Genomic DNA, 13,647 nt, shown 5'->3' with positions numbered 1-13,647 from the left:
AAAAATAAAAAATAAATAAAAAAAAAATAAAAATAAAAAAAACTAGCAGGGCTACTCAACATTGTCCAGGACAAAAGTGTAATATATTTCTATTAAAACTTCTATCTTTTACCTCTTTCATTATCTTGCTCCCCCCCCCCACTTCCTTCTTTCTTTGGCAAGCGCGTTTCTTTCTCTTCAAAAAAAGAAGAAAAAATATCAGAATTATTTCCCCTTAGTTAATTAGCACAATTTATAAAGAAACTATAAGCTAGGACTTTTCAGAAATAACCAATCCTAAAAGTTAGTTCCAAGAATGCATCCCTAGTAGTGTAAAGAAATCTGGCCAAACTACTAAATATAGATAAAGAATTTGATCTTTGAGTCATACTTTGCACTTTTTTTTTTTTTTTTTTTACAAAGGCATCACCACATTATCAAGGCCCAGAGGCCACTCAAGGATAAGGGTTAAAGAGTTTACAGTAGAAATTGGACAATATAGTAATCATTAGTAATGAAAATTTGGTAAATTTGATAACTTATATGGAACGGCTCATCAAGAACTTATTTACGTTAGACTTGAAGACAACCATATTGTAGTCAGCCGGAAAGCAGGAAAACGGAAGACAATTCCACAGGCGTGCAGTTCTAAGAAAGAAGCTTTGTTCATGAAATCTACATTTAAGTTTAGGCACAGATAAAGAGCGAGGGGAATTATTGATAGTGTTTACAGCTAGACGAGTGTTTCTTGTGAAAGTTTGGCGAGGGGGGACCATAGATTGAAGCTCAGTCGAACACTTTCCATGAAAATAACGATACATCAGAGACAGACTCGCAACATCTCTTCTGTGAGATAGAGGTTGCAAGGAAGAGAAAAGGACATCTCCTACGAGGCTACGAAGTCTATTTTGAACTCTATCAAGGCAGGACAAGTCCTTTCTAGCAGCTCCTGCCCAGATGTGGCAACAATATTCCATCCTTGGACGTACCTGGCTCTTATATAGATAGAGAATAGCATCAGCAGTGAGATATCTACCGGATCGATAAAAAGATCCCACCATTTTTCCAGCGGCCTTGGCAACAGATTTGATGTACGTGTTCCATTTAAGATCAGGAGTAATGGTCAAGCCAAGAAGCTTGTCAAAACTTGAGGCCTCCTGAAGACGAGAGCCATTCATTTCAATTGAAAGTTTTTTAATTGAACTGTGATTAAATCTATGCAGCATAATCATGTTGACAAACTGGTTCTCACAAGATCAAAGTTAAGCAATGCTGATCCTGGCCAGTACCAGATGGATGATTATTTCAAAATATCAGGTGCTGTATACCCATGCAAGTGTGATCATCCCTATACATATTCAGCTATTAGAAAGAAGAAAAAAAAAAAAAAACATGACAGTCACGGCACCATCTCTGAAGCTCGGAATTTGTCAACATTTTACCTATGCATACTGGCATAGGATGGTAACTTCTTGGTAAGAAACTTTGTTCATGGAAGGTCTGTTTAGTTTTAAGCATGGAGAAGAAGAAAGAAAAATTGTTTACAGCTGTTGCAGCTAGACAAGTTTTTGTTGCAAATATTTGAACCAGAGACTAGAGCTCAATCCAAAAAATAAAAAAATAAATAAAAGTAAGCCAATCAGTTTCGCTCTCACTATACAGAGCTGAATAGAAGAATTCTAAAAAGGGGGAAAAATGTATAAATTTAAAAAAAACACAAAAACATATTGTTATATATCACGTCTATTCCTAGCGGATACTCAATATATTTACAGAGTAAGAGCTATTTTAAACATAAATCGTCTCTAAGACTTTCTGATGAAATATCAAGCGAGCATGACTCAAGATGGTAAACGAGTCAATGGTGAAAGAATTTGACCTCGGGGTGATACTCTGCAGCGGAAAAACCATGATAAAGTTAAAGCTCCAACTCCGAAGCTCAGAATTTGTCAACATTTCACCTACGTTTACATGACTTGAGCCATCTCCTTCCATCGATCACACAGCATCCCTGATGAATGCAGACTATGTACAATGGTTTGCAGCAGCCACGCTAATTATGGGCAGCCAGTTTCAACACCAACTTTGATGGTGCGTAACCATGTCTTCAGCTGGCCTCTTGGGTGTCTTTGGCAATCTTGGTATGATTCTGGAGCTATTGGATGAACTCTCCTGCTGCAGTAAGTAGCCTTTATGAACCAACAAAGTTCCTTTTTTAAAAGTACTTGGTTAAAGAGGATTATCCTGCATCTTCTTTATGCCTACCAACATAGGATGACTCAAGTCAAGCTAGCCTTGTTGATTCCCAGTAAACCATGAGTTTGCCTCCAGCGGGATAAAACCTACAAATTTAATCAAGTTTATTTTAATTAATGTCACTGTACTTACCTAACTTTTAATCCAATCAATGCTCAGTAAGTTCTTTGATCCTCACTTCAAAAATTGAATTTCATAAAACATAAAAAATAACAATAAAAAGGGTAACATAATATTATGGACTAAGAGCAGGAGAACATAGGATTCTGGATAATTCTGGCGGTTGCTAATAAAAGCAAGTTCATTTTAGTACACTCTCTCCTCTTCAGGCGAGAAGTATTGTTAGAATATAAGTGTAATTGAACAGGACAGTAAAATAATTTGGATTATTCAGACTACTGTTCTCATTTGGGATGCTATTCTCACAACGTCATGGTCAACATAACCTCTGAACTTCTTCAAGTGTATCTGGTCTAACTCAGAAATCTATATGGAATTTCAAACAGAAACTTTGATTTAATCCCCAGGATTAGTTTGCTCCTGTTCCATCAGCCATGACCGGGTAGAAGTCTTCAGTTGTAATTGTATTCCTGCCCACACGAAGAACTGAATCTTCAACCTCCTGAATACCGTCATTTAGAATTGATTCATTATTTAGCACTTTATCCATTATGTTATAGGCCCTTGTGAGAACCCACGCCATAACAAATAAAGTGATAATCTTCTGGAGGTTTTATATTCAACTTTCAGTGTAGGCAATACTAAAGCCACAATTACAACTTAAGTAATATTTCTACCTGGTCATAGATGATGGAATGAGAGCAAGCTACTTCATAGATAAAATAAAAGGCTTCATTTATCATAGCATTTTGTATTGTCTTTATTTTCACATTCTTTAAAGATAAAAAATTTACAACATATTAGTCAATATGGAAGTGATACCTGGCTAATCAAGGTTAAGAGTATGCATGCATGAAGAGAAATGATATGAGAATGATATAATAGATGTGAGTGTAATGGGAGTCTTAAAGACAGACTTAGATCTGATGACTTCAGAGGAAGATTAAATCTAGACAGTATAGGGAGATATGTGCAGAACAGGAGACTTTGATGGTATGGCCACATTGAAAAAAAATGGATGCAAGGTCTTTAGTTAGTAGATGTAGAACAGTTAAAGTAGCAGGTCCGATTCCCAGGGAAAAGTTATGGAAAACATGGGAGGAGGTGATTAAAATGGACTTGAGAGAAAGAAGGATACAGCACTGGCAAAAGGTAGGTTAATTTCAAAGTTAATTTCTAAAATCTGTCCAACACATGCCAACACGTAAAATGGATGTTAAACTGAATATGATTATGATCTAACAAAACAAGTTGTAGTCAAGTACAGGGTGACCCCCCCAAAATCGGGACCAACTCTAATCAGGCCCCGTTTCTTAGTGTTTTGTCCAAATGAAATGAAACTTTGGTCATAACTAGTTTATTATATCCAAAACATCACATCAAAACACTAGGGTCTTTGGCCTTTTTTTCTCCGATCTACGGCATATGTTCTAGATGGCCTCCATTTAGCTCTGTGCATTTCTTGAGGCGCAGCACGAAGTTGTCCATGACATTCTTACAGACCGAATTAGTAATGGCTCTCATCTCCTCCCTGATGGCTTCCTTGAGTTCCATGATGGTTCTGGGTTTCCCTGTATAGACCGTCTTTAAGATAGCCCCAAAGAAAAAAATCTGGGGGGTTTAGGTCCGGGCTATGGGGTGCCCACTCAAAATCAGTCTTGACACTGATCACTCGGCCTCCGAAGTTCTCTTTCAGCCAATCTCGGGACAGGTTTGAGGTGTGAGAACTTGCTCTGTCCTACTGGAACCAGAACTTGCTCATGAGCGATGGGTAGATTGTCTGGAGCTCACTCTTGAAGGTTTTGAGGACCTCCACATACTGCTCCTTGGTGACTGTCACTGCTGTGCCAGATTCTTCGATGAAAATTGGTCTGATGATGCCTCTGGCCGAGATTGCAGCCCACACCGTGCACAGAAGAATGCAGGGATTGTTGGCTACTTCATTGGGTCTGGAGGACCCCCAGAAGACATTAGTCTTGGAGTTCGCCTTTCCATCAAGATGGAAGTGGGCTTTATCTGAGGTCCAGAGGAGGTTAAGGAAACTTGTTGTCTCCTCGATCTTCTCGAGCATCTTGACTGCCATAGCCCTCCTCTGCTTCTTGTGTGAGGCTGTAAGGGTCTGCAGATCTGTATTCTGTATGGGTAAGTCCTGATATCATTCACCAGCACTCTCCTGCAAGTCTCACAGGACATGCCGAGGGACTGACTTTGCTTACGCACAGAGTATTTCGGACTGCTGGAGAGACTCTCACTCTTTTGATCAGCTCAGCTGTTCGCTTCATGGGATGTCCCGAGTGGCTTGGGAGGTTCTCTCTGGCAGCATTGAGGTTCTCCACGGTACCATACTTCTCAAAGTGGTCCACCCAGTTCTGCTTTTGGATGGAGCCTTTTCACATTCAAACTGACGCATGAAACTGCCCTGAGTTTTCTTAAACGAGCCTGTCTTGTAGTAAAATTAAATACAGTGTATTCTTTGTTCCAGCTCCCACTGGGGTCTTGGTGTACTCACGGTCGTTGATTCTGCCATGTCCTGTAAAATAAGGGCAATCGGTGAATAAATAATGGAGATATCACATAGTGTACACGGGGCCCGTTTTTGGGGGGAGGGGGTCATTAAAAATCTGTCATCAGAGGCATTTGGTTCTTATTCAGAATTCCCCCATAATTAACAAATGAAAATAAAAGAAAAATCTGTATGATGTATGTACCTGTGATTAAACAAAAATATCATATTCTAAAAACCACATAAATTGATCAAGTAGCCTTATTTTTAAAAGAAAATCAAATGTTATGAATATCTGAGTAGTGACTGTCTTGGCCAATATTTAAAAAAACAAAAAACGAAACAAAAAAAAAAAAAAAAAAAAGGGAATAATTCAATAAAAATTCATACTTAAAAAGTTTGTTGTCATGCCTATGAATTCTTAAAATGAATCACTTAAAAATTATTTTCTTTATAAAAATTAAACTACTTGATCAATTTACACGATTTTTGGAACATGATTTTTTTTTTGTTTCATCACAAGTATCAAAGAGATTTTCCTTTATTTTTTTTTAATATAGAGGGAATTCTGGACAAGAACTGAATATTTTACTACCAATAACCTGCTTGTTATTTACTTGTGTGAAACAATGCACATGTGGAGTCAAGGTAAAGCCACAAAGATGATTAGTCATGCAAACGCTGACGTAAAATGAACAAGCAGAGTCGATAAGACAACGTACATTACTTTATTCTATACTAGCAGGGCTACCCGGCGTTGCTCGGGACCGTATAAACAATGAAAAAACAAAAGCAGATATTGAACATATGTTTGATTCTTAGGGGAGAGGAATCTTTCATCTCTATGTATTATTTGTTTTATCTACCCTAGGACTGATATTGTTCATGTTTTATCCCTAGCATAGGTAATTTACAGCATGTATATGAAATTGTTTTACCTTAGGGAGAAGAGAACAGGTAATATACAACATAATGTGTCTATATTACATCCCTGGCAACGCCGAGAAACCAGCTAGAACATGTATTTCAGTCAATCTTTATTATATCCTGGGCTATGCCGGGAAACCAGCTAATCTCTTTTTAGTGACTTGACCACCAAAATACCTCCCTAAGTGTGTCCTTTCTTTTGAACTTATTAGATATAGGTATCTAGAAATGTGTGTGAAATTTTGTTGAATGCATTGTTCACTATGATTTTCTTATTGTTCTACACAATATCAACTGTAGCGAAATAACACAGTAAACTTAGTGTAGTGTTAGAATAAAGAGCAAAGGAAAAAATTAGAATCATATTTTGTAATTGCAAATCTAAATTTGCTAGCATGTACCAGTATTTGCCAGGTTGTGGAAATTTGGAACTTATAACATATGTAGTGGCCTTTTCCTAGATACCTATTGCTAAAAATTATACTTTCATTTTGTTAGAAAAATCTCTCTTCAGATGCCCTGCATCATTCAAAATAAAAACAAATATTTTTATAATTGTTTCAGTATATTGCTACACAATGTGAAAGTTTTTAACGTTTGTAAAAAAAATCATGAATGTGCTTATATTGCAAAAAAGAAAATATCAGTGCACAGTATTGAAAGTGTTTGAGATTCAAAAGTCTGTAACATTTCTACTAACTTCATAAGATGTCATGTGAGAAACTGAATTGAATATCAAGACATTATCTGAAGCGTTTTTATTTTGGTGTAACATATGTGTTTACAGTGAACCTTAACTTTTAATAAACAGATTGGTATGCAATGACATAGGCTAAGAATCTTTAAAATATATATAAATTGGAAAAATGTGTGAACAAATGAAAAAAAAATGATCCGCTCCACTTGATGACATCAAGCACAGTAATATTTTAGTGAAGAAAATATGAAATTGATGTTCAGTGATTAGTTTGGATGAATGAGAAAATGTAATTGTTTGATGCATAAAAATAACTCAGTTGCTGTATTTGATATTAAGCAGCAAAATATAGTGATTTGAATATTTGGGAAAACATCAAACCAGATTATGTAAAAAGAAAAAAAAAAGATGAAATTAGAAAATAAATATTTTATGTTTATGAGTTCTGCCAATCAAAATTTTGTGGCAGAAATTGGGTGATTACCATGCAATTTTATTTTGGTAAAATTCTTAAATTATTAGAATGTTTATTATAATTTCTAATTAGTGACTTGTTATAATCAAAATCCGCCCTAAAGAGTGTCCTTTCTTTTATTAGGTATCAGAGTAGGTATCAAGATTTCTACTTCTATACAAATGTGATATTTCAGATCTGTACATAAAAAATTTGTTGAATATATAGGTTGAGAATTGTTCTGTGTCGCTCTCTCTCACACACACACGCATTCTCACTTTTATAGATATAATAGATAGATTACTCTAGATATATTTCCATATGTCTGAATACCCTATATACAAATTTTCAAATCTGTAGATAAAAAAATTTGTTGAGTATATAGGTTGAAAATTGTTCTCTCTCTCTCTCTCACACACACATTCTCAATTTTAGAGATATAATAGATAGATTATGCTAGATATATTTCCATATGTCTGAATACCCTATATACAAATTTTCTAATCTGTAGATCCAATATTTGTTGAATATATAGGTTGAAAATTGTTCTTACTCTCTCTCTCTCTCTCTCTGGCTACCTCACACACACATTCTAACTTTTATAGATATAATAGATAGATTATGCTAGATATATTTCCATATGTGTGAATACCCTATATACAAATTTTCTAATTTGTAGATAAAAAATTTGTAGAGTGCATAGGTTGAGAATTGTTCTCTCTATCTCTCACACACACACATTCTAACTTTTAATGATATAATAGATTATGCTAGATATATTTCGATATTTCTGAATACCCTATATATAAAAATTTGTTGAATGTATAGGTTGAGAACTGTTCTCTCTCTCTCTCTCTCTCTCTCGCTCACACACACACACATTCTCACTTTTATAGATATAATAGAAAGATTATCCTAGATATATTTCTATTTGTATGAATACTCTATATACAAATTTTAAAATCTGTAGATAAAGAATTTGTTGAGTATATGGGTTGAGAATTGTTCTCTCTCTCTCTCTCTCTCTCTCTCTCACACACACACACACATTCTCACTTTTATAGATATAATAGATTATGCTAGATATATTTCCATATGTCTGAATACCCTATATACAAATTTTCAAATCTGTAGATAAAAAATTTGTTGAGTATATAGGTTGAGAATTGTTCTCTCTCTCTCTATCACACACATTCTCACTTTTATAGATATAATAGACAGATTATGCCAGATATATTGAAATATGTCTGAATGCCCAATATACAAATTTTGAAATCTGTAGATAAAAAATTTGTTGTATACATAGGTTGACAATTGTCCTCTCTCTCACACACACACACATTCTCACTTTTATACATATAATAGATAGATTATGCTAGATATATTTCTATATGTCTGAACACCCTATATACAAATGTTCAAATCTGTGGATAAAAAATTTGTTGAATGTATAGGTTGAGAATTTTTATCTCTCTCTTTTTCTCTCTCTCTCTCTCGCTATCTCACACACACGCATTCTCACTTTTATAGATAAAATAGATAGATTATGCTAGATATATTTCCATATGTCTGAATACCCTATATACAAAGTTTCAAATCTGTAGATAAAAAATTTGTTGAATATATAGGTTTAGAATTGTTCTCTCTCTCTCTCTCTCTCTCACACACACATTCTAACTTTTGTAGTTATAATAGATAGATTATGCTAGATATATTTCCATATGTCTGAATACCCTATATACAAATTTTCTAAACTGTAGGTAAAAAATTTGTTGAGTATGTAGGTTAAGAATTGTTCTCTCTCTCTCTCTCACACACACACACACACACAAGTTCTCACTTTTATAGATATAATAGATAGATTATGCTAGATATATTTCTATATGTCTGCCTACCCTATATACAAATTTCCAAATCTGTGCCCAAAAATGTGTGGAATATATAGGTTGAGAATTGTTCTCTCTCTCTCTCTCTCTCACACATATTCTCACTTTTATAGGTTATATAGGTTGAGAATTTTTTGCTCTTTCCATCACTCACATTCACACTTTTATAGATATAATACATAGATTATGCCAGATATATTTACATATGTCTGAATACCCAATATACACATTTTCAAATCTGTAGATAAAAAATTAGTTGAATATATAGGTTGAGAATTGTTCTCTCTCTCTCTCTTTCTCTCTCTCTCACACACACATTCTCACTTTTATAGATATAATAGATAGATTATGCTAGATATATTTCCATACGTCTGAATACCCTATATCCAAATTTTCTAATATGTAGATAAAAAATTTGTTGAATATATAGGGTGAGAATTTTCCTTCCTCTCTTTCTCTCTCTCTCTTTCTCACACACACACAAGCTGAAAATTGTTCTCTCTCTCTCTCTGACTCTCTCTCTCTCTCTCACACACACACACATGGTCATTTTATAGATATAATAGATAGGTTATGCTAGATATATTTCTATATGTCTGAATACCCTATATACAAATTTTTAAATCTGTAGATAAAAAATTTGTTGAGTATATAGGTTGAGAATTGTTCTTTCTCTCTCTCTCACACACACATTCTCACTTTTATAGATATAATAGATTATGCTAGATATATTTCCAAATGTCTGAATACCCTATATACAAATTTTCAAATCTGTAAAGATAGAATTTGTTGAATATATAGGTTGAGAATTGTTCTCTCTCTCTCTCTTTCACACACATTCTCACTTTTATAGATATAATAGATAGATTATGCTAGATATATTTCCTTATGTCTGAATACCCTATATACAAATTATCAAATCTGTAGATACAAAATTTGTTGAGTATATAGGTTGAGAATTGTTCTCTCTCTCTCTCTCTCTCTCACTCACTCACTCACTCACTCACTCACACACACACACACATTCTACCTTTTATAGATATAATAGATTATGCTAGATATATTTCCATATGTCTGAATACCCTGTATACAAATTTTCAGATCTGTACATAAAAATTAGTTGAATATATAGTTTGAGAATTGTTCTCTCTCTCTCTCTTCTCTCTCTCTCTTTCACACACATTCTCACTTTTCTAGATATAATAGATAGATTATGCTAGATATATTTCCATATGTCTGAATACCCTATATACAAATTTTCTAATCGGTAGATAAAAAATTTGTTGAATATATAGGGTGAGAATTGTACTTACTCTCTCTCTCTCTCTCTCTCTCTCTCACGCACACATTCTCACTTTTATGGATATAATAGATAGATTATGCTGGATATATTTCCATATGTCTGAATACCCTATATACAAATGGTCAAATCTGTAGATAACAAATTTATTTAATAGATAGGTTGAGAATTGTTCTCTCTCTCTCTCTCGCAACCTTACACACACAACCACACGCAAACATTCTGACTTTTATAGATATAATAGATCGATTATGCTAGATATATTTCCAAATGTCTGAATACCCTATATACAAATTTTCAAATCTGTAAAGATAGAATTTGTTGAATATATAGGTTGAGAATTGTTCTCTCTCTCTCACACACTCACATTCTCACTTTTATAGATATAATGTATAGATTATGCTAGATATATTTCTATATGTCTGAATACCCTATATACAAAGTTTAAAATCCGTAGATAAAAATACGTTGAGTATATAGGTTGAGAATTGTTCTCTCTCTCTCTTACGCACACACACACACACACACACACACACACACACACACACACATTTTCACTTTTATAGATATAATAGATAGATTATGCTAGATATATTTCCATATGTCTGAATACCCTATATACAAATTTTCAAATCTGTAGATTAAAAATGTATTGAATATATAGGTTGAGAATTGTTGTCTCTCTCTCTCTCTCTCTCTCTCTCTCTCTCTCTGGCTACCTCACACACACACACATTTTCACTTTTATAGATATAATAGATAGATTATGCTAGATATATTTCCATATGTCTGAATACCCTATATACAAACTTTCAAATCTGTAGATAAAAAATTTGTTGAGTATATAGGTTGAGAATTGTTCTCTCTCTCTCACACGAAACTGTGCGCTCGGCTTCTTCCCCCCCTTCCCACCCCAAATGCTTGGGAAACTGTGCACTGTTTTTGTTGGTTTTCAAGCTGCCTCTTCCCCCCCCCACACACACACACAGTTTAACAGTAGTAGGAGGTCAAGAGAAAGAGGGTGAGAGAGAGAGAAGAGTAAGTTGGTGAGAGAGAGAGAAAAGAGAAAGAGGGTGTTGATTTTATATTTTTATTATCGTCTAATATTTTGAAAGCTGAATTTCTAATAAAATGTGCATCTATAGGAGATAATGCCTGGGAATGTGTTCCCCCCCCCCACAGTTTAACAGTGGTGTGACGTCAAGAGAAAGAGGGTGAGAGAGAGGGAAGAGTAAGTGGGTGAGAGAGAGAAAGAGAGAGAAAAAAAAAGAAAGACGGTGTTGGTTTTGTGAAAAAAGTTGTTATTTACAATTGTTCGCATTCTTGGCCTTTTGGTCAAGATCAAAGTGTAGTATCTGTTCTTCAGATGCTGCACTTCTATTTCTTGTTCTCTTTCGGTGGAGGAGAAATCCTCCACGACTGAGACAATTTTTATTTTTGTACCTTTTCTCCACGTTAAAAAACGACCCTGGTGTCTAACTCTGTCCCGTGGGGAGGCATAGTAAATAGGTACAATTGTTCGCCATTAGTGGATGTTGACGTCACGTCACGTGACATGACTAAGCGTTTTTTTTTTTTAGTATGAATAACATTTTTTGTTTTAATTATAAAGTCTACACTTAATTTTATAGAAAATGATGTATATATAATAGAAAAAAAAATTACTGGTTTTGTTGGATTCAAGTGGATCCCCCCCCCTCCAGTTTAAGAGATAGCAGGTCACGTGGTAATATACAAAATGGCTAGCGTAAATATAAAGATCGGTTTTTTTATCGACGAATATTTTGAAAGCTGAATTTTTTTTTATTCCTGTACATTTTTTCCTGATATTTTTCGTTAAAACTCTTGTATAAATACTATTTTTAACCAGTTAAATACGTTGGAGACATTGTCATGGAGTTTAATAATCTCTAGAACAAAGCAGAAGAGAAATTACAAAAGTATCGGTAAAACAAAGTGTTTGTTTACATTTGTTCGCCATTACTGGATGTTGACGTCACGTCACGTGACATGACTAAGCGTTTTTGGATTATGTAATATTAACATTAAAATGACAGGTTTTTTTGGGGGCCCCCCTAGGAGAGAAATGATCAGTTCACCCCCTTTTAATGGTCCGTTTGGTGTGGAATTTCGATATTTGTCATGCGGGTGATCAAGGTTCAATATGATACATAATTTGTCAACTTTGGTTGTGTCTGTCAAAAGTTTGAGCTGACGTCACGTCACGTGACACGTATTGAATAACGTTAAAATGACAGGTTTTTTGGGGGGCCCCCCTAGGAGAAAAACGATCAGTTGACCCCTTTCTACTGGTCCGTTTGACGTGAAATTTCGATATTTGTCATCCGGGTGATCAAGGTGCAATATGATACCAAATTTGTCAACTCTGGTTCCGTCTTTCAAAAGTTTTAGCGTTACAAACAAACATACATACATACATACATACACACCGATTTTTGCCTTTTATATATATAGATTACTGATTGTCATATTATATTACGTCATTACATGGACTCTTTTATGAATAGTGATAATGGTGGACAAAATTGCTATTACCATCCCAGATGCAATCTGCAACAACCCATTACTTCTGCGCTTTCTGTAAATACACACGCTTACCTCCCTGTGATCTTATTTCTTTAGGGCCACACAAACACATTCTTTTTTACTTATACAAAAGACTGGGACAATGTATATTTGTATGACAGAGGTTATGGACATGTTTTTTTGTTTTGTTTTGTTTTGTTTTGTTTTGTTTTTTTTGTTTTTGTTTTTTTACTTGAGTTTTTTTTTTTTTTAATGCTTTTTGCTAAAAATTGAACAGTGAAATAAAGTTAGGAATTTTAACATGAAAAATCAAGTATTTCCTGAATAAAAAATATAAGAAAAAAAAAGGGGGGAACTTTATTTCTCGTGAATAGTTTCAAAGAGAAAATTATCTCCCTTACTTTATATTGGTTCTAGAATAAAGGCTTGGTGTTTATAATGAAAAAAAAAAAAAAAAATCAATCTATGCCACAATAGAAAGCAATATTTTTGTTGCTGTAAAGGATTTGCAAGTTACAGTGACTTATAATGGGTAGGGTTTTGTTTTATGGCATATCAACCCTTTTTGAGTTATTTATTACCGAATATGGGAAAAAAAAAAAAGGGTTTATGCTTAAAGTTCTTCATATCTTTAAATATTTATTCATGATGTTTGGTTTGATTATTCTTCTTTTTTTTTTTAGCAGAAAATGTTTTTGTCTTTGACTTTGCAGAACATGATTGAGTTTTTGTAAAGGAAAATGTAGAAAAACAGTAACATCAGCGTTTAGTGTATTTTTGGTCAGACAGCCTGATCTAAGAGCACCGGTTTATAATTGGTATGTGTCTTAGATTTGCATTGACTGTTGAAGATGTGAGAAATGGATTATTATTATTATGTTATATATATATATATATATATATATATATATATATATATATATATATCAGAGATGACGATGGAGATGGGAAAGTTGACTTGCACACATGTATGCAACC

At 34.1% G+C, this 13,647-nt stretch overlaps 1 protein-coding gene and 1 pseudogene across 7 annotated transcripts in view; one reads left to right on the top strand and one right to left on the bottom strand.

Moving 5' to 3' along the window:
- The window catches only part of LOC145268296 (uncharacterized), a 447,971-nt gene that overhangs the window by 311,352 nt on the left and 122,972 nt on the right, over nt 1-13,647 (bottom strand). The gene's annotated exons all lie outside the window — the stretch shown is intronic.
- On the top strand, nt 11,437-11,570 carry LOC145268498 (U2 spliceosomal RNA; annotated as a pseudogene).

This window comes from Euprymna scolopes, chromosome 43 (assembly GCF_053919585.1).
Source record: "Euprymna scolopes isolate OS-2025 chromosome 43, ASM5391958v1, whole genome shotgun sequence".
Taxonomy (NCBI): Eukaryota; Metazoa; Mollusca; class Cephalopoda; order Sepiida; family Sepiolidae; genus Euprymna; species Euprymna scolopes.
This window is presented reverse-complemented; position numbering and strand designations above follow the sequence as displayed.